This window comes from Danio rerio, chromosome 5 (assembly GCF_052040795.2).
Source record: "Danio rerio strain M-AB ecotype USA chromosome 5, GRCz13ab, whole genome shotgun sequence".
Lineage (NCBI taxonomy): Eukaryota > Metazoa > Chordata > Actinopteri > Cypriniformes > Danionidae > Danio > Danio rerio.
This window is the reverse complement of record NC_141025.1, coordinates 49,818,619-49,844,758: the sequence shown is the minus strand read 5'-3', so window position 1 is coordinate 49,844,758 and position 26,140 is coordinate 49,818,619.

Genomic DNA, 26,140 nt, shown 5'->3' with positions numbered 1-26,140 from the left:
CCCTGGGGCCTCTACTGCAAGGCCAGGGAGAGAGGTGGACCCCTTGGTAGCTTGCTTGGGTCAGAGACCCCTAGGTGGAGGGCCAGGGGGCACCTTGGGGCCTCTACTGCAAGTCTAGGGAGAGAGGTGGACCCATGGGTAGCTAGCTGGGGTAAGATGCCCCTAAGTGGAAAGCAAGGGGGCACCCTGGGGCCTCTACTGCAAGTCCAGGGAGAGAGGTGGACCCCTGGGTAGTTTGCTGGGGTCAGAGGCCCCTAGGCAGAGGGACAGGGGGCTTCCTGGGGCCTCTACTGCAAGTCCAGGGAGAGAGGTGGACCCCTGGGTAGCTTGCTGGGGTCAGAGGCCTCTAGGTGGAGGGCCAAGGGGCACCCTGGGGCCTATACTGCAAGTCCAGGGAGAGAGGTGGACCCCTGGGTAGCTTCCTAAGGTCAGAGGCCCCTAGGTGGAGGGCCAGGGGGCACCCTGGCGCCTATCCTGCAAGTCCAGGGAGAGAGGTGGACCCCTGGGTAGCTTGCTGGGGTACGAGTCCCCTAGGTGGAGGGCCAGGGGGCACCCTGGGGCCTCTACTGCAAGCCCAGGGAGAGAGGTGGACCCCTGGGTAGCTTCCTGGGGTCAGAGTCCCCTAGGTGGAGGGTCAGGAGGTACCCTAGGGCCTCTACTGCAAGTCCAGGGAGAGAGGTGGACCCCTGGGTAGCTTGCTGGGGTCAGAGGCAACTAGGTGGAGGGCCAGGGGGCACCCTAGGGTCTACACTGCAAGTCCAGGGAGAGAGGTGGACCCCTGGGTAGCTTCCTAAGGTCAGAGGCCCCTAGGTGGAGGGCCAGGGGGCACCCTGGGGCCTCTACTGCAAGTCCAGGGAGAGAGGTGGACCCCTGGGTAGCTTGCTGGGGTCTGAAGCCCATAGGTGGAGGGCCAGGGGGCACCCTGGGGCCTCTACTGCAAGTCTAGGGAGAGAGGTGGACCCATGGGTAGCTAGCTGGGGTAAGAGGCCCCTAAGTGGAGGGCCAGGGGGCACCCTGGGGCCTCTACTGCAAGTCCAGGGAGAGAGGTGGACCCCTGGGTAGTTTGCTGGGGTCAGAGGCCCCTAGGCGGAGGGACAGGGGGCTTCCTGGGGCCTCTACTGCAAGTCCAGGGAGAAAGGTGGACCCCTGGGTAGCTTGCTAGGGTCAGAGGCCCCTAGGTGGAGGTCAAGGGGGCACCCTGGGACCTTTACTGCAATCCCAGGGAGAGTTGTGGACCCTTGTGTAGCTTGCTGGGGTCAGAGGCCCCTTGGTGGAGGGTCAGGGGGCACCCTGGGGCCTATTCTGCAAGTCCAGGGAGAGAGGTGGACCTCTGGGTAGCTTGCTGGGGTCAGAGGCCCCTAGGTGGAGGGCCAGGGGGCACCCTGGGGCCTATCCTGCAAGTCCAGGGAGAGAGGTGGACCCCTGGGTAGCTTGCTGGGGTACGAGGCCCATAGGTGGAGGGCCAGGGGGCACCCTGGGGCCTCTACTGCAAGTCTAGGGAGAGAGGTGGACCCCTGGGCAGCTTGCTGGGGTCAGAGGCCCCTAGGTGGAGGGCCAGGGGGCACCCTGGGGCCTCTACTGCAAGACCAGGGAAAGAGATGGACCCCTGGGTAGCTTGCTGGGGTCAGAGGCATCTAGGTGAAGGGCCAGGGGGCACCCTGGGGCCTCTACTGCAAGTCCAGGGAGAGAGGTGGACCTCTGGGTAGCTTGCTAGGGTCTGAAGCCCATAGGTGGAGGGCCAGGGGGTACCCTGGGGCCTATACTTCAAGTCCAGGGAGAGAGGTGGACCCTTGGGTAGCTTCCTAAGGTTAGAGGCCCCTAGGTGGAGGGCCAGAGGGCACCCTGGGGACTATCGTGCAAGTCCAGGGAGAGAGGTGGACCCCTGGGTAGCTTGCTGGGGTACAAGGCCTCTAGGTGGAGGGCCAGGGGGCACCCTGGGGCCTCTACTGCAAGTCCAGGGAGAGAGGTGGACCCCTGGGTAGCTTGCTGGGGTCTGAAGCCCATAGGTGGAGGGCCAGGGGGCACCCTGGGGCCTCTACTGCAAGTCTAGGGAGAGAGGTGGACCCATGGGTAGCTAGCTGGGGTAAGAGGCCCCTAAGTGGAGGGCCAGGGGGCACCCTGGGGCCTCTACTGCAAGTCCAGGGAGAGAGGTGGACCCCTGGGTAGTTTGCTGGGGTCAGAGGCCCCTAGGCGGAGGGACAGGGGGCTTCCTGGGGCCTCTACTGCAAGTCCAGGGAGAAAGGTGGACCCCTGGGTAGCTTGCTAGGGTCAGAGGCCCCTAGGTGGAGGTCAAGGGGGCACCCTGGGGCCTTTATTGCAATCCCAGGGAGAGTTGTGGACCCTTGTGTAGCTTGCTGGGGTCAGAGGCAACTAGGTGGAGGGCCAGGGGGCACCCTAGGGTCTACACTGCAAGTCCAGGGAGAGAGGTGGACCCCTGGGTAGCTTCCTAAGGTCAGAGGCCCCTAGGTGGAGGGCCAGGGGGCACCCTGGGGCCTCAACTGCAAGTCCAGGGAGAGAGGTGGACCCCTGGGTAGCTTGCTGGGGTCTGAAGCCCATAGGTGGAGGGCCAGGGGGCACCCTGGGGCCTCTACTGCAAGTCTAGGGAGAGAGATGGACCCATGGGTAGCTAGCTGGGGTAAGAGGCCCCTAAGTGGAGGGCCAGGGGGCACCCTGGGGCCTCTACTGCAAGTCCAGGGAGAGAGGTGGACCCCTGGGTAGTTTGCTGGGGTCAGAGGCCCCTAGGCGGAGGGACAGGGGGCTTCCTGGGGCCTCTACTGCAAGTCCAGGGAGAAAGGTGGACCCCTGGGTAGCTTGCTAGGGTCAGAGGCCCCTAGGTGGAGGTCAAGGGGGCACCCTGGGACCTTTACTGCAATCCCAGGGAGAGTTGTGGACCCTTGTGTAGCTTGCTGGGGTCAGAGGCCCCTTGGTGGAGGGTCAGGGGGCACCCTGGGGCCTATCCTGCAAGTCCAGGGAGAGAGGTGGACCCCTGGGTAGCTTGCTGGGGTACGAGGCCCATAGGTGGAGGGCCAGGGGGCACCCTGGGGCCTCTACTGCAAGTCCAGGGAGAGAGGTGGACCCCTGGGTAGCTTGCTGGGGTCAGAGGCCCCTAGGTGGAGGGCCAGGGGGCACCCTGGGGCCTCTACTGCAAGACCAGGGAAAGAGATGGACCCCTGGGTAGCTTGCTGGGGTCAGAGGCATCTAGGTGGAGGGCCAGGGGGCACCCTGGGGCCTCTACTGCAAGTCCAGGGAGAGAGGTGGACCCCTGGGTAGCTTGCTGGGGTCAGAGGCCCCTAGGTGGAGGGCCAGGGGGCACCCTGGGGCCTCTACTGCAAGACCAGGGAGAGAGGTGGACCCTTGGGTAGCTTCCTAAGGTTAGAGGCCCCTAGGTGGAGGGCCAGAGGGCACCCTGGGGACTAATGTGCAAGTCCAGGGAGAGAGGTGGACCCCTGGGTAGCTTGCTGGGGTATAAGGCCTCTAGGTGGAGGGCCAGGGGGCACCCTGGGGCCTCTACTGCAAGTCCAGGGAGAGAGGTGGACCCCTGGGTAGCTTGCTGGGGTCTGAAGCCCATAGGTGGAGGGCCAGGGGGTACCCTGGGGCCTATACTTCAAGTCCAGGGAGAGAGGTGGACCCTTGGGTAGCTTCCTAAGGTTAGAGGCCCCTAGGTGGAGGGCCAGAGGGCACCCTGGGGACTATCGTGCAAGTCCAGGGAGAGAGGTGGACCCCTGGGTAGCTTGCTGGGGTCAGAGGCCCCTAGGTGGAGGGCCAGGGGGCACCCTGGGGCCTCTACTGCAAGACCAGGGAGAGAGGTGGACCCTTGGGTAGCTTCCTAAGGTTAGAGGCCCCTAGGTGGAGGGCCAGAGGGCACCCTGGGGACTATCGTGCAAGTCCAGGGAGAGAGGTGGACCCCTGGGTAGCTTGCTGGGGTACAAGGCCTCTAGGTGGAGGGCCAGGGGGCACCCTGGGGCCTCTACTGCAAGTCCAGGGAGAGAGGTGGACCCCTGGGTAGCTTGCTGGGGTCTAAAGCCCATAGGTGGAGGGCCAGGGGGTACCCTGGGGCCTATACTTCAAGTCCAGGGAGAGAGGTGGACCCTTGGGTAGCTTCCTAAGGTTAGAGGCTCCTAGGTGGAGGGCCAGAGGGCACCCTGGGGACTATCGTGCAAGTCCAGAGAGAGAGGTGGACCCCTGGGTAGCTTGCTGGGGTACAAGGCCTCTAGGTGGAGGGCCAGGGGGCACCCTGGGGCCTATCTTGCAAGTCCAGGGAGTAAGGTAGACCCCTGAGTAGCTTGCTGGGGTACGAGGCCCCTAGGTGGAGGGCCAGGGGGCACCCTGGGGCCTCTACTGCAAGTCCAGGGAGAGAGTTGGACCCCTGGGTAGCTTGCTGGGGTCTGAAGCCCATAGGTGGAGGGCCAGGGGGCACCCTAGGGCCTCTACTGCAAGTCTAGGGAGGGAAAAGGACCCATGGGTAGCTAGCTGGGGTAAGAGGCCCCTAAGTTGAGGGCCAGGGGGCACCCTGGGGCCTCTACTGCAAGTCCAGGGAGAAAGGTGGACCCCTGGGTAGCTTGCTAGGGTCAGAGGCCCCTAGGTGGAAGTCAAGGGGGCACCCTGGGGCCTTTACTGCAATCCCAGGGAGAGTTATGGACCCTTGTGTAGCTTGCTGGGGTCAGAGGCCCCTTGGTGGAGGGTCAGGGGGCACCCTGGGGCCTATTCTGCAAGTCCAGGGAGAGGTGGACCTCTGGGTAGCTTGCTGGGATCAGAGGCCCCTAGGTGGAGGGCCAGGGGGCACCCTGGGGCCTATCCTAAAAGTCCAGGGAGAGAGGTGGACCCCTGGGTAGCTTGCTGGGGTATGAGGCTCCTAGGTGGAGGGCCAGGGGGCACCCTGTGGCCTCTACTGCAAGTCTAGGGAGAGAGGTGGACCCCTGGGTAGCTTGCTGGGGTCAGAGGCCCCTAGGTGGAGGGCCAGGGGGCACCCTGGGGCCTCTACTGCAAGTCCAGGGAAAGAGGTGGACCCCTAGGTAGCTTGCTGGGGTCAGAGGCCTCTAGGTGGAGGGCCAGGGGGCACCCTGGGGCCTCTACTGCAAGTCCAGGGAGAGAGGTGGACCCCTGGGTAGCTTGCTGGGGTCTGAAGCCCATAGGTGGAGGGCCAGGGGGTACCCCTGGGCCTATACTTCAAGTCCAGGGAGAGAGGTGGACCCTTGGGTGGCTTCCTAAGGTTAGAGGCCCCTAGGTGGAGGGCCAGAGGGCACCCTGGGGACTATCGTGCAAGTCCAGGTAGAGAGGTGGACCCCTGGGTAGCTTGCTGGGGTACAAGGCCTCTAGGTGGAGGGCCAGGGGGCACCCTGGGGCCTCTACTGCAAGGCCAGGGAGAGAGGTGGACCCCTTGGTAGCTTGCTTGGGTCAGAGACCCCTAGGTGGAGGGCCAGGGGGCACCTTGGGGCCTCTACTGCAAGTCTAGGGAGAGAGGTGGACCCATGGGTAGCTAGCTGGGGTAAGAGGCCCCTAAGTGGAGGGCAAGGGGGCACCCTGAGGCCTCTACTGCAAGTCCAGGGAGAGAGGTGGACCCCTAGGTAGTTTGCTGGGGTCAGAGGCCCCTAGGCAGAGGGAAAGGGGGGCTTCCTGGGGCCTCTACTGCAAGTCCAGGGAAAGAGGTGGACCCCTGTGTAGCTTGCTGGGGTCAGAGGCCTCTAGGTGGAGGGCCAAGGGGCACCCTGGGGCCTATACTGCAAGTCCAGGGAGAGAGGTGGACCCCTGGGTAGCTTGCTGGGGTCTGTAGCCCATAGGTGGAGGGCCAGGGGGTACCCTGGGGCCTATACTGCAAGTCCAGGGAGAGAGGTGGACCCCTGGGTAGCTTCCTAAGGTCAGAGGCCCCTAGGTGGAGGGCCAGGGGGCACCCTGGGGCATATCCTGCAAGTCCAGGGAGAGAGGTGGACCCATGGGTAGCTTGCTAAGGCACGAGGCCCCTAGGTGGAGGGCCAGGGGGCACCCTGGGGCCTCTACTGCAAGTCCAGGGAGAGAGGTGGACCCCTGGGTAGCTTCCTAAGGTCAGAGGCCCGTAGGTGGAGGGCCAGGGGGCACCCTGGGGCCTATCCTGCAAGTCCAGGGAGAGAGGTGGACCCCTGGGTAGCTTGCTGGGGTACGAGTCCCCTAGGTGGAGGGCCAGGGGGCACCCTGGGGCCTCTACTGCAAGTCCAGGGAGAGAGGTGGACCCCTGGGTAGCTTCCTGGGGTCAGAGTCCCCTAGGTGGAGGGTCAGGAGGTACCCTAGGGCCTCTACTGCAAGTCCAGGGAGAGAGGTGGACCCCTGGGTAGCTTGCTGGGGTCAGAGGCAACTAGGTGGAGGGCCAGGGGGCACCCTAGGGTCTACACTGCAAGTCCAGGGAGAGAGGTGGACCCCTGGGTAGCTTCCTAAGGTCAAGGCTCCTAGGTGTAGGGCCAGGGGGCACCCTGGGGCCTATCCTGCAAGTCCAGGGAGAGATGTGGACCCCTGGGTAACTTGCTGGGGTCAGAGGCAACTAGGTGGAGGGACAGGGGTACCCTGGGGACTAGACTGCAAGTCCAGGGAGAGAGGTGGACCGCTGGGTTGCTTGCTGTGGTACGAGGCCCCTAGTTGGAGGGCCAGGGGGCACCCTGGGGCCTCTACTGCAAGCCCAGGGAGAGAGGTGGACCCCTGGTTAGCTTGCTGGGGTCGGAAGCCCCTTGGTCTATGGCCAGGGGGCACCCTGGGGCCTATACTGCAAGTCCAGTGAGAGAGGTGGACCCATGGGTAGCTTACTGGGGTCAGAGGCCCCTAGGTGGAGGGCCAGGGGCTTCCTGGGGCCTCTACTGCAAGTCCAGGGAGAGAGGTGGACCCCTGGGTAGCTTGCTGGTGTCAGAGGCAACTAGGTGGAGGGACAGGGGGTACCCTGGGGCCTATACTGCAAGTCCAGGGAGAGAGGTGGACCCCTGGGTAGCTTCCTGAGGTCAGAGGCCCCTAGGTGGAGGGCCAGAGCGCACCCTGGGGCCTATCCTGCAAGTCCAGGGAGAGAGGTGGACCCCTGGGTAGCTTGCTGGGGTACGAGGCCCCTAGGTGGAGGGCCAGGGGGCAGCCTGGGGCCTCTACTGCAAGTCCAGGGAGAGAGGTGGACCCCTGGGTACCTTCCTGGGGTCAGAGTCCCCTAGGTGGAGGGCCAGGAGGTACCCTAGGGCCTCTACTGCAAGTCCAGGTTGAGAGGTGGACCCCTGGGTAGCTTGCTGGGGTAAGAGGCCCCTAAGTGGAGGGCCAGGGGGCACCCTGGGAACTCTACTACAAGTCCATGGAGAGAGGTGGACCCCTGGGTAGTTTGCTGGGGTCAGAGGCCCCTAGGCGGAGGGACAGGGGGCTTCCTGGGGGCTCTACTGCAAGTCCAGGGAGAAAGGTGGACCCCTTGGTAGCTTGCTTGGGTCAGAGGCCTCTAGGTGGAGGTCAAGGGGGCACCCTGGGGCCTATCCTGCAAGTCCAGGGAGAGAGGTGGACCCCTAGGTAGCTTGCTGGGGTACAAGGCCCCTAGGTGGAGGGCCAGGGGGCACCCTGGGGCCTCTACTGCAAGGCCAGGGAGAAAGGTGGACCCCTTGGTAGCTTGCTGGGGTCAGAGACCCCTAGGTGGAGGGCCAGGGGGCACCATGGGGCCTCTACTGCAAGTCTAGGGAGAGAGGTGGACCCATGGGTAGCTAGCTGGGGTAAGAGGCCCCTAAGTGGAGGGCCAGGGGGCACCCTGGGAACTCTACTACAAGTCCATGGAGAGAGGTGGACCCCTGGGTAGTTTGCTGGGGTCAGAGGCCCCTAGGCGGAGGGACAGGGGGCTTCCTGGGGGCTCTACTGCAAGTCCAGGGAGAAAGGTGGACCCGTTGGTAGCTTGCTTGGGTCAGAGGCCTCTAGGTGGAGGTCAAGGGGGCAACCTGGGGCCTCTACTGCAATCCCAGGGAGAGTTGTGGACCCTTGTGTAGCTTGCTGGGGTCAGAGGCCCCTTGGTGGAGGGTCAGGGGGCACCCTGGGGCCTATTCTGCAAGTCCAGGGAGAGAGGTGGACCTCTGGGTAGCTTGCTGGGGTCAGAGGCCCCTAGGTGGAGGGCCAGGGGGCACCCTGTGGCCTATCCTGCAAGTCCAGGGAGAGAGGTGGACCCCTGGGTAGCTTGCTGGGGTACGAGGCCCCTAGGTGGAGGGCCAGGGGGCACCCTGGGGCCTCTACTGCAAGTACAGGGAGAGAGGTGGACCCCTGGGTAGCTTGCTGGGGTCAGAGGCCCCTAGGTGGAGGGCCAGGGGGCACCCTGGGGCCTCTACTGCAAGTCCAGGGAAAGAGGTGGACCCCTGGGTAGCTTGCTGGGGTCAGAGGCCTTTAGGTGTAGGGCCAGGGGGCACCCTGGGGCCTCTACTGCAAATCCAGGGAGAGAGGTGGACCCCTGGGTAGCTTGCTGGGGTCTGAAGCCCATATGTGGAGGGCCAGGGGGTACCCTGGGGCCTATACTTCAAGTCCAGGGAGAGAGGTGGACCCTTGGTTAGCTTCCTAAGGTTAGAGGCCCCTAGGTGGAGGGCCAGAGGGCACCCTGGGGACTATCGTGCAAGTCCAGGGAGAGAGGTGGACCCCTGGGTAGCTTGCTGGGGTACAAGGCCTCTAGGTGGAGGGCCAGGGGGCACCCTGGGGCCTATCTTGCAAGTCCAGGGAGTAAGGTGGACCCCTGAGTAGCTTGCTGGGGTACGAGGCCCCTAGGTGGAGGGCCAGGGGGCACCCTGGGGCCTCTACTGCAAGTCCAGGGAGAGAGGTGGACCCCTGGGTAGCTTGCTGGGGTCTGAAGCCCATAGGTGGAGGGCCAGGGGGCACCCTGGGGCCTCTACTGCAAGTCTAGGGAGAGAGGTGGACCCATGGGTAGCTAGCTGGGGTAAGAGGCCCCTGAGTGGAGGGCCAGGGGGCACCCTGGCGCCTCTACTGCAAGTCCAGGGAGAGAGGTGGTCCCCTGGGTAGTTTGCTGGGGTCAGAGGCCCCTAGGCGGAGGGACAGGGTGCTTCCTGGGGCCTCTACTGCAAGTCCAGGGAGAAAGGTGGACCCCTGGGTAGCTTGCTAGGGTCAGAGGCCCCTAGGTGGACGTCAAGGGGGCACCCTGGGGCCTTTACTGCATCCCAGGGAGAGTTGTGGACCCTTGTTTAGCTTGCTGGGGTCAGAGGCCCCTTGGTGGAGGGTCAGGTGGCACCCTGGGGCCTATTCTGCAAGTCCAGGGAGAGAGGTGGACCTCTGGGTAGCTTGCTGGGGTCAGAGGCCCCTAGGTGGAGGGCCAGGGGGCACCCTGGGGCCTATCCTGCAAGTCCAGGGAGAGAGGTGGACCCCTGGGTAGCTTGCTGGGGTACGAGGCCCATAGGTGGAGGGCCAGGGGGCACCCTGGGGCCTCTACTGCAAGTCCAGGGAGAGAGGTGGACCCCTGGGTAGCTTGCTGGGGTGAGAGGCCCCTAGGTGGAGGGCCAGGGGGCACCCTGGGGCCTCTACTGCAAGTCCAGGGAAAGAGGTGGACCCCTGGGTAGCTTGCTGGGGTCAGAGGCCTCTAGGTAGAGGGCCAGGGGGCACCCTGGGGCCTCTACTGCAAGTCTAGGGAGAGAGGTGGACCCCTGGGTAGCTTGCTGGGGTCTGAAGCCCATAGGTGGAGGGCCAGGGGGTACCCTGGGGCCTATACTTCAAGTCCAGGGAGAGAGGTGGACCCTTGGTTAGCTTCATAAGGTTAGAGGCCCCTAGGTGGAGAGCCAGAGGGCACCCTGGGGACTATTGTGCAAGTCCAGGGAGAGAGGTGGACCCCTGGGTAGCTTGCTGGGGTATAAGGCCTCTAGGTGGAGGGCCAGGGGGCACCCTGGGGCCTATCTTGCAAGTCCAGAGAGAGAGGTGGACCCCTGGGTAGCTTGCTGGGGTCTGAAGCCCATAGGTGGAGGGCATGGGGGCACCCTGGGGCCTCTACTGCAAGTCTAGGGAGAGAGGTGGACCCATGGGTAGCTAGCTGGGGTAAGAGGCCCCTAAGTGGAGGGCCAGGGGGCACCCTGGGGCCTCTACTGCAAGTCCAGGGAGAAAGGTGGACCCCTGGGTAGCTTGCTAGGGTCAGAGGCCCCTAGGTGGAGGTCAAAGGGGCACCCTGGGGCCTTTACTGCAATGCCAGGGAGAGTTGTGGACCCTTGTGTAGCTTGCTGGGGTCAGAGGCCCCTTGGTGGAGGGTCAGGGGGCACCCTGGGGCCTATTCTGCAAGTCCAGGGAGAGAGTTGGACCTCTGGGTAGCTTGCTGGGGTCAGAGGCCCCTAGGTGGAGGGCCAGGGGGCACCCTGGGGCCTCTACTGCAAGGTCAGGGAGAGAGGTGGACCCCTTGGTAGCTTGCTTGGGTCAGAGACCCCTAGGTGGAGGGCCAGGGGGCACCTTGGGGCCTCTACTTCAAGTCCAGGGAGAGAGATGGACCCTTGGGTAGCTTCCTAAGGTTAGAGGCCCCTAGGTGGAGGGCCAGAGGGCACCCAGGGGACTATCGTGCAAGTCCAGGGAGAGAGGTGGACCCCTGGGTAGCTTGCTGGGGTACAAGGCCTCTAGGTGGAGGGCCAGGGGGCACCCTGGGGCCTCTACTGCAAGGCCAGGGAGAGAGGTGGACCCCTTGGTAGCTTGCTTGGGTCAGAGACCCCTAGGTGGAGGGCCAGGGGGCACCTTGGGGCCTCTACTGCAAGTCTAGGGAGAGAGGTGGACCCATGGGTAGCTAGCTGGGGTAAGATGCCCCTAAGTGGAAAGCAAGGGGGCACCCTGGGGCCTCTACTGCAAGTCCAGGGAGAGAGGTGGACCCCTGGGTAGTTTGCTGGGGTCAGAGGCCCCTAGGCGGAGGGACAGGGGGCTTCCTGGGGCCTCTACTGCAAGTCCAGGGAGAGAGGTGGACCCCTGGGTAGCTTGCTGGGGTCAGAGGCCTCTAGGTGGAGGGCCAAGGGGCACCCTGGGGCCTATACTGCAAGTCCAGGGAGAGAGGTGGACCCCTGGGTAGCTTCCTAAGGTCAGAGGCCCCTAGGTGGAGGGCCAGGGGGCACCCTGGCGCCTATCCTGCAAGTCCAGGGAGAGAGGTGGACCCCTGGGTAGCTTGCTGGGGTACGAGTCCCCTAGGTGGAGGGCCAGGGGGCACCCTGGGGCCTCTACTGCAAGCCCAGGGAGAGAGGTGGACCCCTGGGTAGCTTCCTGGGGTCAGAGTCCCCTAGGTGGAGGGTCAGGAGGTACCCTAGGGCCTCTACTGCAAGTCCAGGGAGAGAGGTGGACCCCTGGGTAGCTTGCTGGGGTCAGAGGCAACTAGGTGGAGGGCCAGGGGGCACCCTAGGGTCTACACTGCAAGTCCAGGGAGAGAGGTGGACCCCTGGGTAGCTTCCTAAGGTCAGAGGCCCCTAGGTGGAGGGCCAGGGGGCACCCTGGGGCCTCTACTGCAAGTCCAGGGAGAGAGGTGGACCCCTGGGTAGCTTGCTGGGGTCTGAAGCCCATAGGTGGAGGGCCAGGGGGCACCCTGGGGCCTCTACTGCAAGTCTAGGGAGAGAGGTGGACCCATGGGTAGCTAGCTGGGGTAAGAGGCCCCTAAGTGGAGGGCCAGGGGGCACCCTGGGGCCTCTACTGCAAGTCCAGGGAGAGAGGTGGACCCCTGGGTAGTTTGCTGGGGTCAGAGGCCCCTAGGCGGAGGGACAGGGGGCTTCCTGGGGCCTCTACTGCAAGTCCAGGGAGAAAGGTGGACCCCTGGGTAGCTTGCTAGGGTCAGAGGCCCCTAGGTGGAGGTCAAGGGGGCACCCTGGGACCTTTACTGCAATCCCAGGGAGAGTTGTGGACCCTTGTGTAGCTTGCTGGGGTCAGAGGCCCCTTGGTGGAGGGTCAGGGGGCACCCTGGGGCCTATTCTGCAAGTCCAGGGAGAGAGGTGGACCTCTGGGTAGCTTGCTGGGGTCAGAGGCCCCTAGGTGGAGGGCCAGGGGGCACCCTGGGGCCTATCCTGCAAGTCCAGGGAGAGAGGTGGACCCCTGGGTAGCTTGCTGGGGTACGAGGCCCATAGGTGGAGGGCCAGGGGGCACCCTGGGGCCTCTACTGCAAGTCCAGGGAGAGAGGTGGACCCCTGGGCAGCTTGCTGGGGTCAGAGGCCCCTAGGTGGAGGGCCAGGGGGCACCCTGGGGCCTCTACTGCAAGACCAGGGAAAGAGATGGACCCCTGGGTAGCTTGCTGGGGTCAGAGGCATCTAGGTGAAGGGCCAGGGGGCACCCTGGGGCCTCTACTGCAAGTCCAGGGAGAGAGGTGGACCCCTGGGTAGCTTGCTAGGGTCTGAAGCCCATAGGTGGAGGGCCAGGGGGTACCCTGGGGCCTATACTTCAAGTCCAGGGAGAGAGGTGGACCCTTGGGTAGCTTCCTAAGGTTAGAGGCCCCTAGGTGGAGGGCCAGAGGGCACCCTGGGGACTATCGTGCAAGTCCAGGGAGAGAGGTGGACCCCTGGGTAGCTTGCTGGGGTACAAGGCCTCTAGGTGGAGGGCCAGGGGGCACCCTGGGGCCTCTACTGCAAGTCCAGGGAAAGAGGTGGACCCCTGGGTAGCTTGCTGGGGTCTGAAGCCCATAGGTGGAGGGCCAGGGGGCACCCTGGGGCCTCTACTGCAAGTCTAGGGAGAGAGGTGGACCCATGGGTAGCTAGCTGGGGTAAGAGGCCCCTAAGTGGAGGGCCAGGGGGCACCCTGGGGCCTCTACTGCAAGTCCAGGGAGAGAGGTGGACCCCTGGGTAGTTTGCTGGGGTCAGAGGCCCCTAGGCGGAGGGACAGGGGGCTTCCTGGGGCCTCTACTGCAAGTCCAGGGAGAAAGGTGGACCCCTGGGTAGCTTGCTAGGGTCAGAGGCCCCTAGGTGGAGGTCAAGGGGGCACCCTGGGGCCTTTACTGCAATCCCAGGGAGAGTTGTGGACCCTTGTGTAGCTTGCTGGGGTCAGAGGCAACTAGGTGGAGGGCCAGGGGGCACCCTAGGGTCTACACTGCAAGTCCAGGGAGAGAGGTGGACCCCTGGGTAGCTTCCTAAGGTCAGAGGCCCCTAGGTGGAGGGCCAGGGGGCACCCTGGGGCCTCTACTGCAAGTCCAGGGAGAGAGGTGGACCCCTGGGTAGCTTGCTGGGGTCTGAAGCCCATAGGTGGAGGGCCAGGGGGCACCCTGGGGCCTCTACTGCAAGTCTAGGGAGAGAGATGGACCCATGGGTAGCTAGCTGGGGTAAGAGGCCCCTAAGTGGAGGGCCAGGGGGCACCCTGGGGCCTCTACTGCAAGTCCAGGGAGAGAGGTGGACCCCTGGGTAGTTTGCTGGGGTCAGAGGCCCCTAGGCGGAGGGACAGGGGGCTTCCTGGGGCCTCTACTGCAAGTCATGGGAGAAAGGTGGACCCCTGGGTAGCTTGCTAGGGTCAGAGGCCCCTAGGTGGAGGTCAAGGGGGCACCCTGGGACCTTTACTGCAATCCCAGGGAGAGTTGTGGACCCTTGTGTAGCTTGCTGGGGTCAGAGGCCCCTTGGTGGAGGGTCAGGGGGCACCCTGGGGCCTATTCTGCAAGTCCAGGGAGAGAGGTGGACCTCTGGGTAGCTTGCTGGGGTCAGAGGCCCCTAGGTGGAGGGCCAGGGGGCACCCTGGGGCCTATCCTGCAAGTCCAGGGAGAGAGGTGGACCCCTGGGTAGCTTGCTGGGGTACGAGGCCCATAGGTGGAGGGCCAGGGGGCACCCTGGGGCCTCTACTGCAAGTCCAGGGAGAGAGGTGGACCCCTGGGCAGCTTGCTGGGGTCAGAGGCCCCTAGGTGGAGGGCCAGGGGGCACCCTGGGGCCTCTACTGCAAGACCAGGGAAAGAGATGGACCCCTGGGTAGCTTGCTGGGGTCAGAGGCATCTAGGTGAAGGGCCAGGGGGCACCCTGGGGCCTCTACTGCAAGTCCAGGGAGAGAGGTGGACCCCTGGGTAGCTTGCTAGGGTCTGAAGCCCATAGGTGGAGGACCAGGGGGTACCCTGGGGCCTATACTTCAAGTCCAGGGAGAGAGGTGGACCCTTGGGTAGCTTCCTAAGGTTAGAGGCCCCTAGGTGGAGGGCCAGAGGGCACCCTGGGGACTATCGTGCAAGTCCAGGGAGAGAGGTGGACCCCTGGGTAGCTTGCTGGGGTACAAGGCCTCTAGGTGGAGGGCCAGGGGGCACCCTGGGGCCTCTACTGCAAGTCCAGGGAGAGAGGTGGACCCCTGGGTAGCTTGCTGGGGTCTGAAGCCCATAGGTGGAGGGCCAGGGGGCACCCTGGGGCCTCTACTGCAAGTCTAGGGAGAGAGGTGGACCCATGGGTAGCTAGCTGGGGTAAGAGGCCCCTAAGTGGAGGGCCAGGGGGCACCCTGGGGCCTCTACTGCAAGTCCAGGGAGAGAGGTGGACCCCTGGGTAGTTTGCTGGGGTCAGAGGCCCCTAGGCGGAGGGACAGGGGGCTTCCTGGGGCCTCTACTGCAAGTCCAGGGAGAAAGGTGGACCCCTGGGTAGCTTGCTAGGGTCAGAGGCCCCTAGGTGGAGGTCAAGGGGGCACCCTGGGGCCTTTACTGCAATCCCAGGGAGAGTTGTGGACCCTTGTGTAGCTTGCTGGGGTCAGAGGCAACTAGGTGGAGGGCCAGGGGGCACCCTAGGGTCTACACTGCAAGTCCAGGGAGAGAGGTGGACCCCTGGGTAGCTTCCTAAGGTCAGAGGCCCCTAGGTGGAGGGCCAGGGGGCACCCTGGGGCCTCTACTGCAAGTCCAGGGAGAGAGGTGGACCCCTGGGTAGCTTGCTGGGGTCTGAAGCCCATAGGTGGAGGGCCAGGGGGCACCCTGGGGCCTCTACTGCAAGTCTAGGGAGAGAGATGGACCCATGGGTAGCTAGCTGGGGTAAGAGGCCCCTAAGTGGAGGGCCAGGGGGCACCCTGGGGCCTCTACTGCAAGTCCAGGGAGAGAGGTGGACCCCTGGGTAGTTTGCTGGGGTCAGAGGCCCCTAGGCGGAGGGACAGGGGGCTTCCTGGGGCCTCTACTGCAAGTCATGGGAGAAAGGTGGACCCCTGGGTAGCTTGCTAGGGTCAGAGGCCCCTAGGTGGAGGTCAAGGGGGCACCCTGGGACCTTTACTGCAATCCCAGGGAGAGTTGTGGACCCTTGTGTAGCTTGCTGGGGTCAGAGGCCCCTTGGTGGAGGGTCAGGGGGCACCCTGGGGCCTATCCTGCAAGTCCAGGGAGAGAGGTGGACCCCTGAGTAGCTTGCTGGGGTACGAGGCCCATAGGTGGAGGGCCAGGGGGCACCCTGGGGCCTCTACTGCAAGTCCAGGGAGAGAGGTGGACCCCTGGGTAGCTTGCTGGGGTCAGAGGCCCCTAGGTGGAGGGCCAGGGGGCACCCTGGGGCCTCTACTGCAAGACCAGGGAAAGAGATGGACCCCTGGGTAGCTTGCTGGGGTCAGAGGCATCTAGGTGGAGGGCCAGGGGGCACCCTGGGGCCTCTACTGCAAGTCCAGGGAGAGAGGTGGACCCCTGGGTAGCTTGCTGGGGTCAGAGGCCCCTAGGTGGAGGGCCAGGGGGCACCCTGGGGCCTCTACTGCAAGACCAGGGAGAGAGGTGGACCCTTGGGTAGCTTCCTAAGGTTAGAGGCCCCTAGGTGGAGGGCCAGAGGGCACCCTGGGGACTAATGTGCAAGTCCAGGGAGAGAGGTGGACCCCTGGGTAGCTTGCTGGGGTACAAGGCCTCTAGGTGGAGGGCCAGGGGGCACCCTGGGGCCTCTACTGCAAGTCCAGGGAGAGAGGTGGACCCCTGGGTAGCTTGCTGGGGTCTGAAGCCCATAGGTGGAGGGCCAGGGGGTACCCTGGGGCCTATACTTCAAGTCCAGGGAGAGAGGTGGACCCTTGGGTAGCTTCCTAAGGTTAGAGGCCCCTAGGTGGAGGGCCAGAGGGCACCCTGGGGACTATCGTGCAAGTCCAGGGAGAGAGGTGGACCCCTGGGTAGCTTGCTGGGGTCAGAGGCCCCTAGGTGGAGGGCCAGGGGGCACCCTGGGGCCTCTACTGCAAGACCAGGGAGAGAGGTGGACCCTTGGGTAGCTTCCTAAGGTTAGAGGCCCCTAGGTGGAGGGCCAGAGGGCACCCTGGGGACTATCGTGCAAGTCCAGGGAGAGAGGTGGACCCCTGGGTAGCTTGCTGGGGTACAAGGCCTCTAGGTGGAGGGCCAGGGGGCACCCTGGGGCCTCTACTGCAAGTCCAGGGAGAGAGGTGGACCCCTGGGTAGCTTGCTGGGGTCTGAAGCCCATAGGTGGAGGGCCAGGGGGTACCCTGGGGCCTATACTTCAAGTCCAGGGAGAGAGGTGGACCCTTGGGTAGCTTCCTAAGGTTAGAGGCCCCTAGGTGGAGGGCCAGAGGGCACCCTGGGGACTATCGTGCAAGTCCAGAGAGAGAGGTGGACCCCTGGGTAGCTTGCTGGGGTACAAGGCCTCTAGGTGGAGGGCCAGGGGGCACCCTGGGGCCTATCTTGCAAGTCCAGGGAGTAAGGTAGACCCCTGAGTAGCTTGCTGGGGTACGAGGCCCCTAGGTGGAGGGCCAGGGGGCACCCTGGGGCCTCTACTGCAAGTCCAGGGAGAGAGGTGGACCCCTGGGTAGCTTGCTGGGGTCTGAAGCCCATAGGTGGAGGGCCAGGGGGCACCCTGGGGCCTCTACTGCAAGTCTAGGGAGAGAGGTGGACCCATGGGTAGCTAGCTGGGGTAAGAGGCCCCTAAGTGGAGGGCCAGGGGGCACCCTGGGGCCTCTACTGCAAGTCCAGGGAGAGAGGTGGACCCCTGGGTAGTTTGCTGGGGTCAGAGGCCCCTAGGCGGAGGGACAGGGGGCTTCCTGGGGCCTCTACTGCAAGTCCAGGGAGAAAGGTGGACCCCTGGGTAGCTTGCTAGGGTCAGAGGCCCCTAGGTGGAGGTCAAGGGGGCACCCTGGGGCCTTTACTGCAATCCCAGGGAGAGTTGTGGACCCTTGTGTAGCTTGCTGGGGTCAGAGGCCGCTTGGTGGAGGGTCAGGGGGCACCCTGGGGCCTATTCTGCAAGTAAAGGGAGAGAGGTGGACCTCTGGGTAGCTTGCTGGGGTCAGAGGCCCCTAGGTGGAGGGCCAGGGGGCACCCTGGGGCCTATCCTGCAAGTCCAGGGAGAGAGGTGGACCCCTGGGTAGCTTGCTGGGGTACGAGGCCCCTAGGTTGAGGGCCAGGGGGAACCCTGGGGCCTCTACTGCAAGTCCAGGGAAAGAGGTGGACCCCTGGGTAGCTTGCTGGGGTCAGAGGCCCCAAGGTGGAGGGCCAGGGGGCACCCTGGGGCCTCTACTGCAAGTCCAGGGAAAGAGGTGGACCCCTGGGAAGCTTGCTGGGGTCAGAGGCCTCTAGTTGGAGGGCCAGGGGGCACCCTGGGGCCTCTACTGCAAGTCCAGGGAGAGAGGTGGACCCCTGGGTAGCTTGCTGGGGTCTGAAGCCCATAGGTGGAGGGCCAGGGGGTACCCTGGGGCCTATACTTCAAGTCCAGGGAGAGAGGTGGACCCTTGGGTAGCTTCCTAAGGTTAGAGGCCCCTAGGTGGAGGGCCAGAGGGCACCCTGGGGACTATCGTGCAAGTCCAGGGAGAGAGGTGGACCCCTGGGTAGCTTGCTGGGGTACAAGGCCTCTAGGTGGAGGGCCAGGGGGCACCCTGGGGCCTCTACTGCAAGGCCAGGGAGAGAGGTGGACCCCTTGGTAGCTTGCTTGGGTCAGAGACCCCTAGGTGGAGGGCCAGGGGGCACCTTGGGGCCTCTACTGCAAGTCTAGGTAGAGAGGTGGACCCCTGGGTAGCTTGCTGGGGTCAGAGGCCTCTAGGTGGAGGGCCAAGGGGCTTCCTGGGGCCTCTACTGCAAATCCAGGGAGAGAGGTGGACCCCTGGGTAGCTTGCTGGGGTCAGAGGCCTCTAGGTGGAGGGCCAAGGGGCACCCTGGGGCCTATACTGCAAGTCCAGGGAGAGAGGTGGACCCCTGGGTAGCTTGCTGGGGTCTGTAGCCCATAGGTGGAGGTCCAGGGGGTACCCTGGGGCCTATACTGCAAGTCCAGGGAGAGAGGTGGACCCCTGGGTAGCTTCCTAATGTCAGAGGCCCCTAGGTGGAGGGCCAGGGGGCACCCTGGGGCCTATCCTGCAAGTCCAGGGAGAGAGGTGGACCCCTGGGTAGCTTGCTGGGGTACGAGGCCCCTAGGTGGAAGGCCAGGGGGCACCCTGGGGCCTCTACTGCAAGTCCAGGGAGAGAGGTGGACCCCTGGGTAGCTTCCTAAGGTCAGAGGCCCCTAGGTGGAGGGCCAGGGGGCACCCTGGGGCCTATTCTGCAAGTCCAGGGAGAGAGGTGGACCCCTGGGTAGCTTGCTGGGGTATGAGTCCCCTAGGTGGAGGGCCAGGGGGCACCCTGGGGCCTCTACTGCAAGTCCAGGGAGAGAGGTGGACCCCTGGGTAGCTTCCTGGGGTACGAGTCCCCTAGGTGGAGGGTCAGGAGGTACCCTAGGGCCTCTACTGCAAGTCCAGGGAGAGAGGTGGACCCCTGGGTAGCTTGCTGGGGTCAGAGGCAAATAGGTGGAGGACCAGGGGGCACCCTAGGGTCTACACTGCAAGTCCAGGGAGAGAGGTGGACCCCTGGGTAGCTTCCTAAGGTCAGAGGCCCCTAGGTGGAGGGCCAGGGGGCACCCTGGGGCCTATCCTGCAAGTCCAGGGAGAGATGTGGACCCCTGGGTAGCTTGCTGGGGTACGAGGCCCCTAGGTGGAGGGCCAGGGGGCACCCTGGGGCCTCTACTGTAGGTCCAGGGAGAGAGGAGGACCCCTGGGTAGCTTGCTGGGGTCAGAGGCAACTAGGTGGAGGGCCAGGGGTACCCTGGGGCCTAGACTGCAAGTCCAGGGAGAGAGGTGGACCCCTGGGTAGCTTCCTGAGGTCAAAGGCCCCTAGGTGGAGGGCCAGGGGGCACCCTGGGGCCTATCCTGCAAGTCCAAGGAGAGATGTGGACCCCTGGGTTGCTTGCTGGGGTACGAGGCCCCTAGTTGGAGGGCCAGGGGGCACCCAGGGGCCTCTAATGCAAGCCCAGGGATAGAGGTGGACCCCTGGTTAGCTTGCTGGGGTCGGAAGCCTCTTGGTCTATGGCCAGGGGGCACCCTGGGGCCTATACTGCAAGTCCAGGGAGAGAGGTGGACCCAGGGGTAGCTTACTGGGGTCAGAGGCCCCTAGGTGGAGGGCCAGGGGCTTCCTGGGGCCTCTACTGCAAGTCTAGGCAGAGAGGTGGACTCCTGGGTAGCTTGCTGGGGTCAGAGGCCCCTAGGTGGAGGGCCAGGGGGCACCCTGGGGCCTCTACTGCAAGTCCAGGGAAAGAGGTGGACCCCTGGGTAGCTTGCTGGGGTCAGAGGCCTCTAGGTGGAGGGCCAGGGGGCACCCTGGGGCCTCTACTGCAAGTCTAGGGAGAGAGGTGGACCCATGGGTAGCTAGCTGGTGTAAGAGGCCCCTAAGTGGAGGGCCAGGGGGCACCCTGGGGCCTCTACTGCAAGTCCAGGGATAGAGGTGGACCCCTGGGTAGCTTGCTGGGGTCTGAAGCCCATAGGTGGAGGGCCAGGGGGTACACTGGGGCCTATACTTCAAGTCCAGGGAGAGAGGTGGACCCTTGGGTAGCTTCCTAAGGTTAGAGGCCCCTAGATGGAGGGCCAGAGGGCACCCTGGGGACTATCGTGCAAGTCCAGGGAGAGAGGTGGACCCCAGGGTAGCTTGCTGGGGTACGAGGCCTCTAGGTGGAGGGCCAGGGGGCACCCTGGGGCCTATCTTGCTAGTCCAGGGAGTAAGGTGGACCCCTGAGTAGCTTGCTGGGGTACGAGGCCCCTAGGTAGAGGGCCAGGGGGCAACCTGGGGCCTCTACTGCAAGTCTAGGTAGAGAGGTGGACCCATGGGTAGCTAGCTGGGGTAAGAGGCCCCTAAGTGGAGGGCCAGGGGGCACCCTGGGGCCTCTACTGCAAGTCCAGGGAAAGAGGTGGACCCCTGGGTAGCTTGCTGGGGTCAGAGGCCCCTAGGTGGAGGGCCAGGGGGCACCCTGGGGCTTCTACTGCAAGTCCAGGGAAAGAGGTGGACACCTGGGTAGCTTGCTGGGGTCAGAGGCCTCTAGGTGGAGGGCCAGGGGGCACCCTGGGGCCTCTACTGCAAGTCCAGGGAGAGAGGTGGACCCCTGGGTAGCTTGCTGGGGTCTGAAGCCCATAGGTGGAGGGCCAGGGGGTACCCTGGGGCCTATACTTCAAGTCCAGGGAGAGAGGTGGACCCTTGGGTAGCTTCCTAAGGTTAGAGGCCCCTAGGTAGAGGGCCAGAGGGCACCCTGGGGACTATCGTGCAAGTCCAGGGAGAGAGGTGGACCCCTGGATAGCTTGCTGGGGTACAAGGCCCCTAGGTGGAGGGCCAGGGGGCACCCTGGGGCCTCTACTGCAAGTCCAGGGAGAGAGTTGGACCCCTGGGTAGCTTGCTGGGGTCTGAAGCCCATAGGTGGAGGGCCAAGGGGCACCCTAGGGCCTCTACTGCAAGTCTAGGGAGGGAAAAGGACCCATGGGTAGCTAGCTGGGGTAAGAGGCCCCTAAGTTGAGGGCCAGGGGGCACCCTGGGGCCTCTACTGCAAGTCCAGGGAGAAAGGTGGACCCCTGGGTCGCTTGCTAGGGTCAGAGGCCCCTAGGTGGAAGTCAAGGGGGCACCCTGGGGCCTTTACTGCAATCCCAGGGAGAGTTATGGACCCTTGTGTAGCTTGCTGGGGTCAGAGGCCCCTTGGTGGAGGGTCAGGGGGCACCCTGGGGCCTATTCTGCAAGTCCAGGGAGAGGTGGACCTCTTGGTAGCTTGCTGGGATCAGAGGCCCCTAGGTGGAGGGCCAGGGGGCACCCTGGGGCCTATCCTAAAAGTCCAGGGAGAGAGGTGGACCCCTGGGTAGCTTGCTGGGGTATGAGGCCCCTAGGTGGAGGGCCAGGGGGCACCCTGTGGCCTCTACTGCAAGTCTAGGGAGAGAGGTGGACCCCTGGGTAGCTTGCTGGGGTCAGAGGCCCCTAGGTGGAGGGCCAGGGGGCACCCTGGGGCCTCTACTGCAAGTCCAGGGAAAGAGGTGGACCCCTAGGTAGCTTGCTGGGGTCAGAGGCCTCTAGGTGGAGGGCCAGGGGGCACCCTGGGGCCTCTACTGCAAGTCCAGGGAGAGAGGTGGACCCCTGGGTAGCTTGCTGGGGTCTGAAGCCCATAGGTGGAGGGCCAGGGGGTACCCCTGGGCCTATACTTCAAGTCCAGGGAGAGAGGTGGACCCTTGGGTGGCTTCCTAAGGTTAGAGGCCCCTAGGTGGAGGGCCAGAGGGCACCCTGGGGACTATCGTGCAAGTCCAGGTAGAGAGGTGGACCCCTGGGTAGCTTGCTGGGGTACAAGGCCTCTAGGTGGAGGGCCAGGGGGCACCCTGGGGCCTCTACTGCAAGGCCAGGGAGAGAGGTGGACCCCTTGGTAGCTTGCTTGGGTCAGAGACCCCTAGGTGGAGGGCCAGGGGGCACCTTGGGGCCTCTACTTCAAGTCCAGGGAGAGAGGTGGAGCCTTGGGTAGCTTCCTAAGGTTAGAGGCCCCTAGGTGGAGGGCCAGAGGGCACCCAGGGGACTATCGTGCAAGTCCAGGGAGAGAGGTGGACCCCTGGGTAGCTTGCTGGGGTACAAGGCCTCTAGGTGGAGGGCCAGGGGGCACCCTGGGGCCTCTACTGCAAGGCCAGGGAGAGAGGTGGACCCCTTGGTAGCTTGCTTGGGTCAGAGACCCCTAGGTGGAGGGCCAGGGGGCACCTTGGGGCCTCTACTGCAAGTCTAGGGAGAGAGGTGGACCCATGGGTAGCTAGCTGGGGTAAGAGGCCCCTAAGTGGAGGGCAAGGGGGCACCCTGAGGCCTCTACTGCAAGTCCAGGGAGAGAGGTGGACCCCTAGGTAGTTTGCTGGGGTCAGAGGCCCCTAGGCAGAGGGAAAGGGGGGCTTCCTGGGGCCTCTACTGCAAGTCCAGGGAGAGAGGTGGACCCCTGTGTAGCTTGCTGGGGTCAGAGGCCTCTAGGTGGAGGGCCAAGGGGCACCCTGGGGCCTATACTGCAAGTCCAGGGAGAGAGGTGGACCCCTGGGTAGCTTGCTGGTGTCTGTAGCCCATAGGTGGAGGGCCAGGGGGTACCCTGGGGCCTATACTGCAAGTCCAGGGAGAGAGGTGGACCCCTGGGTAGCTTCCTAAGGTCAGAGGCCCCTAGGTGGAGGGCCAGGGGGCACCCTGGGGCATATCCTGCAAGTCCAGGGAGAGAGGTGGACCCATGGGTAGCTTGCTAAGGCACGAGGCCCCTAGGTGGAGGGCCAGGGGGCACCCTGGGGCCTCTACTGCAAGTCCAGGGAGAGAGGTGGACCCCTGGGTAGCTTCCTAAGGTCAGAGGCCCGTAGGTGGAGGGCCAGGGGGCACCCTGGGGCCTATCCTGCAAGTCCAGGGAGAGAGGTGGACCCCTGGGTAGCTTGCTGGGGTACGAGTCCCCTAGGTGGAGGGCCAGGGGGCACCCTGGGGCCTCTACTGCAAGTCCAGGGAGAGAGGTGGACCCCTGGGTAGCTTCCTGGGGTCAGAGTCCCCTAGGTGGAGGGTCAGGAGGTACCCTAGGGCCTCTACTGCAAGTCCAGGGAGAGAGGTGGACCCCTGGGTAGCTTGCTGGGGTCAGAGGCAACTAGGTGGAGGGCCAGGGGGCACCCTAGGGTCTACACTGCAAGTCCAGGGAGAGAGGTGGACCCCTGGGTAGCTTCCTAAGGTCAGAGGCTCCTAGGTGTAGGGCCAGGGGGCACCCTGGGGCCTATCCTGCAAGTCCAGGGAGAGATGTGGACCCCTGGGTAACTTGCTGGGGTCAGAGGCAACTAGGTGGAGGGACAGGGGTACCCTGGGGACTAGACTGCAAGTCCAGGGAGAGAGGTGGACCGCTGGGTTGCTTGCTGTGGTACGAGGCCCCTAGTTGGAGGGCCAGGGGGCACCCTGGGGCCTCTACTGCAAGCCCAGGGAGAGAGGTGGACCCCTGGTTAGCTTGCTGGGGTCGGAAGCCCCTTGGTCTATGGCCAGGGGGCACCCTGGGGCCTATACTGCAAGTCCAGTGAGAGAGGTGGACCCATGGGTAGCTTACTGGGGTCAGAGGCCCCTAGGTGGAGGGCCAGGGGCTTCCTGGGGCCTCTACTGCAAGTCCAGGGAGAGAGGTGGACCCCTGGGTAGCTTGCTGGTGTCAGAGGCAACTAGGTGGAGGGACAGGGGGTACCCTGGGGCCTATACTGCAAGTCCAGGGAGAGAGGTGGACCCCTGGGTAGCTTCCTGAGGTCAGAGGCCCCTAGGTGGAGGGCCAGAGCGCACCCTGGGGCCTATCCTGCAAGTCCAGGGAGAGAGGTGGACCCCTGGGTAGCTTGCTGGGGTACGAGGCCCCTAGGTGGAGGGCCAGGGGGCAGCCTGGGGCCTCTACTGCAAATCCAGGGAGAGAGGTGGACCCCTGGGTACCTTCCTGGGGTCAGAGTCCCCTAGGTGGAGGGCCAGGAGGTACCCTAGGGCCTCTACTGCAAGTCCAGGTTGAGAGGTGGACCCCTGGGTAGCTTGCTGGGGTAAGAGGCCCCTAAGTGGAGGGCCAGGGGGCACCCTGGGAACTCTACTACAAGTCCATGGAGAGAGGTGGACCCCTGGGTAGTTTGCTGGGGTCAGAGGCCCCTAGGCGGAGGGACAGGGGGCTTCCTGGGGGCTCTACTGCAAGTCCAGGGAGAAAGGTGGACCCCTTGGTAGCTTGCTTGGGTCAGAGGCCTCTAGGTGGAGGTCAAGGGGGCACCCTGGGGCCTATCCTGCAAGTCCAGGGAGAGAGGTGGACCCCTAGGTAGCTTGCTGGGGTACAAGGCCCCTAGCTGGAGGGCCAGGGGGCACCCTGGGGCCTCTACTGCAAGGCCAGGGAGAAAGGTGGACCCCTTGGTAGCTTGCTGGGGTCAGAGACCCCTAGGTGGAGGGCCAGGGGGCACCATGGGGCCTCTACTGCAAGTCTAGGGAGAGAGGTGGACCCATGGGTAGCTAGCTGGGGTAAGAGGCCCCTAAGTGGAGGGCCAGGGGGCACCCTGGGAACTCTACTACAAGTCCATGGAGAGAGGTGGACCCCTGGGTAGTTTGCTGGGGTCAGAGGCCCCTAGGCGGAGGGACAGGGGGCTTCCTGGGGGCTCTACTGCAAGTCCAGGGAGAAAGGTGGACCCCTTGGTAGCTTGCTTGGGTCAGAGGCCTCTAGGTGGAGGTCAAGGGGGCAACCTGGGGCCTCTACTGCAATCCCAGGGAGAGTTGTGGACCCTTGTGTAGCTTGCTGGGGTCAGAGGCCCCTTGGTGGAGGGTCAGGGGGCACCCTGGGGCCTATTCTGCAAGTCCAGGGAGAGAGGTGGACCTCTGGGTAGCTTGCTGAGGTCAGAGGCCCCTAGGTGGAGGGCCAGGGGGCACCCTGTGGCCTATCCTGCAAGTCCAGGGAGAGAGGTGGACCCCTGGGTAGCTTGCTGGGGTACGAGGCCCCTAGGTGGAGGGCCAGGGGGCACCCTGGGGCCTCTACTGCAAGTACAGGGAGAGAGGTGGACCCCTGGGTAGCTTGCTGGGGTCAGAGGCCCCTAGGTGGAGGGCCAGGGGGCACCCTGGGGCCTCTACTGCAAGTCCAGGGAAAGAGGTGGACCCCTGGGTAGCTTGCTGGGGTCAGAGGCCTTTAGGTGTAGGGCCAGGGGGCACCCTGGGGCCTCTACTGCAAATCCAGGGAGAGAGGTGGACCCCTGGGTAGCTTGCTGGGGTCTGAAGCCCATAGGTGGAGGGCCAGGGGGTACCCTGGGGCCTATACTTCAAGTCCAGGGAGAGAGGTGGACCCTTGGTTAGCTTCCTAAGGTTAGAGGCCCCTAGGTGGAGGGCCAGAGGGCACCCTGGGGACTATCGTGCAAGTCCAGGGAGAGAGGTGGACCCCTGGGTAGCTTGCTGGGGTACAAGGCCTCTAGGTGGAGGGCCAGGGGGCACCCTGGGGCCTATCTTGCAAGTCCAGGGAGTAAGGTGGACCCCTGAGTAGCTTGCTGGGGTACGAGGCCCCTAGGTGGAGGGCCAGGGGGCACCCTGGGGCCTCTACTGCAAGTCCAGGGAGAGAGGTGGACCCCTGGGTAGCTTGCTGGGGTCTGAAGCCCATAGGTGGAGGGCCAGGGGGCACCCTGGGGCCTCTACTGCAAGTCTAGGGAGAGAGGTGGACCCATGGGTAGCTAGCTGGGGTAAGAGGCCCCTGAGTGGAGGGCCAGGGGGCACCCTGGCGCCTTTACTGCAAGTCCAGGGAGAGAGGTGGTCCCCTGGGTAGTTTGCTGGGGTCAGAGGCCCCTAGGCAGAGGGACAGGGTGCTTCCTGGGGCCTCTACTGCAAGTCCAGGGAGAAAGGTGGACCCCTGGGTAGCTTGCTAGGGTCAGAGGCCCCTAGGTGGACGTCAAGGGGGCACCCTGGGGCCTTTACTGCATCCCAGGGAGAGTTGTGGACCCTTGTTTAGCTTGCTGGGGTCAGAGGCCCCTTGGTGGAGGGTCAGGTGGCACCCTGGGGCCTATTCTGCAAGTCCAGGGAGAGAGGTGGACCTCTGGGTAGCTTGCTGGGGTCAGAGGCCCCTAGGTGGAGGGCCAGGGGGCACCCTGGGGCCTATCCTGCAAGTCCAGGGAGAGAGGTGGACCCCTGGGTAGCTTGCTGGGGTACGAGGCCCATAGGTGGAGGGCCAGGGGGCACCCTGGGGCCTCTACTGCAAGTCCAGGGAGAGAGGTGGACCCCTGGGTAGCTTGCTGGGGTGAGAGGCCCCTAGGTGGAGGGCCAGGGGGCACCCTGGGGCCTCTACTGCAAGTCCAGGGAAAGAGGTGGACCCCTGGGTAGCTTGCTGGGGTCAGAGGCCTCTAGGTAGAGGGCCAGGGGGCACCCTGGGGCCTCTACTGCAAGTCTAGGGAGAGAGGTGGACCCCTGGGTAGCTTGCTGGGGTCTGAAGCCCATAGGTGGAGGGCCAGGGGGTACCCTGGGGCCTATACTTCAAGTCCAGGGAGAGAGGTGGACCCTTGGTTAGCTTCATAAGGTTAGAGGCCCCTAGGTGGAGAGCCAGAGGGCACCCTGGGGACTATTGTGCAAGTC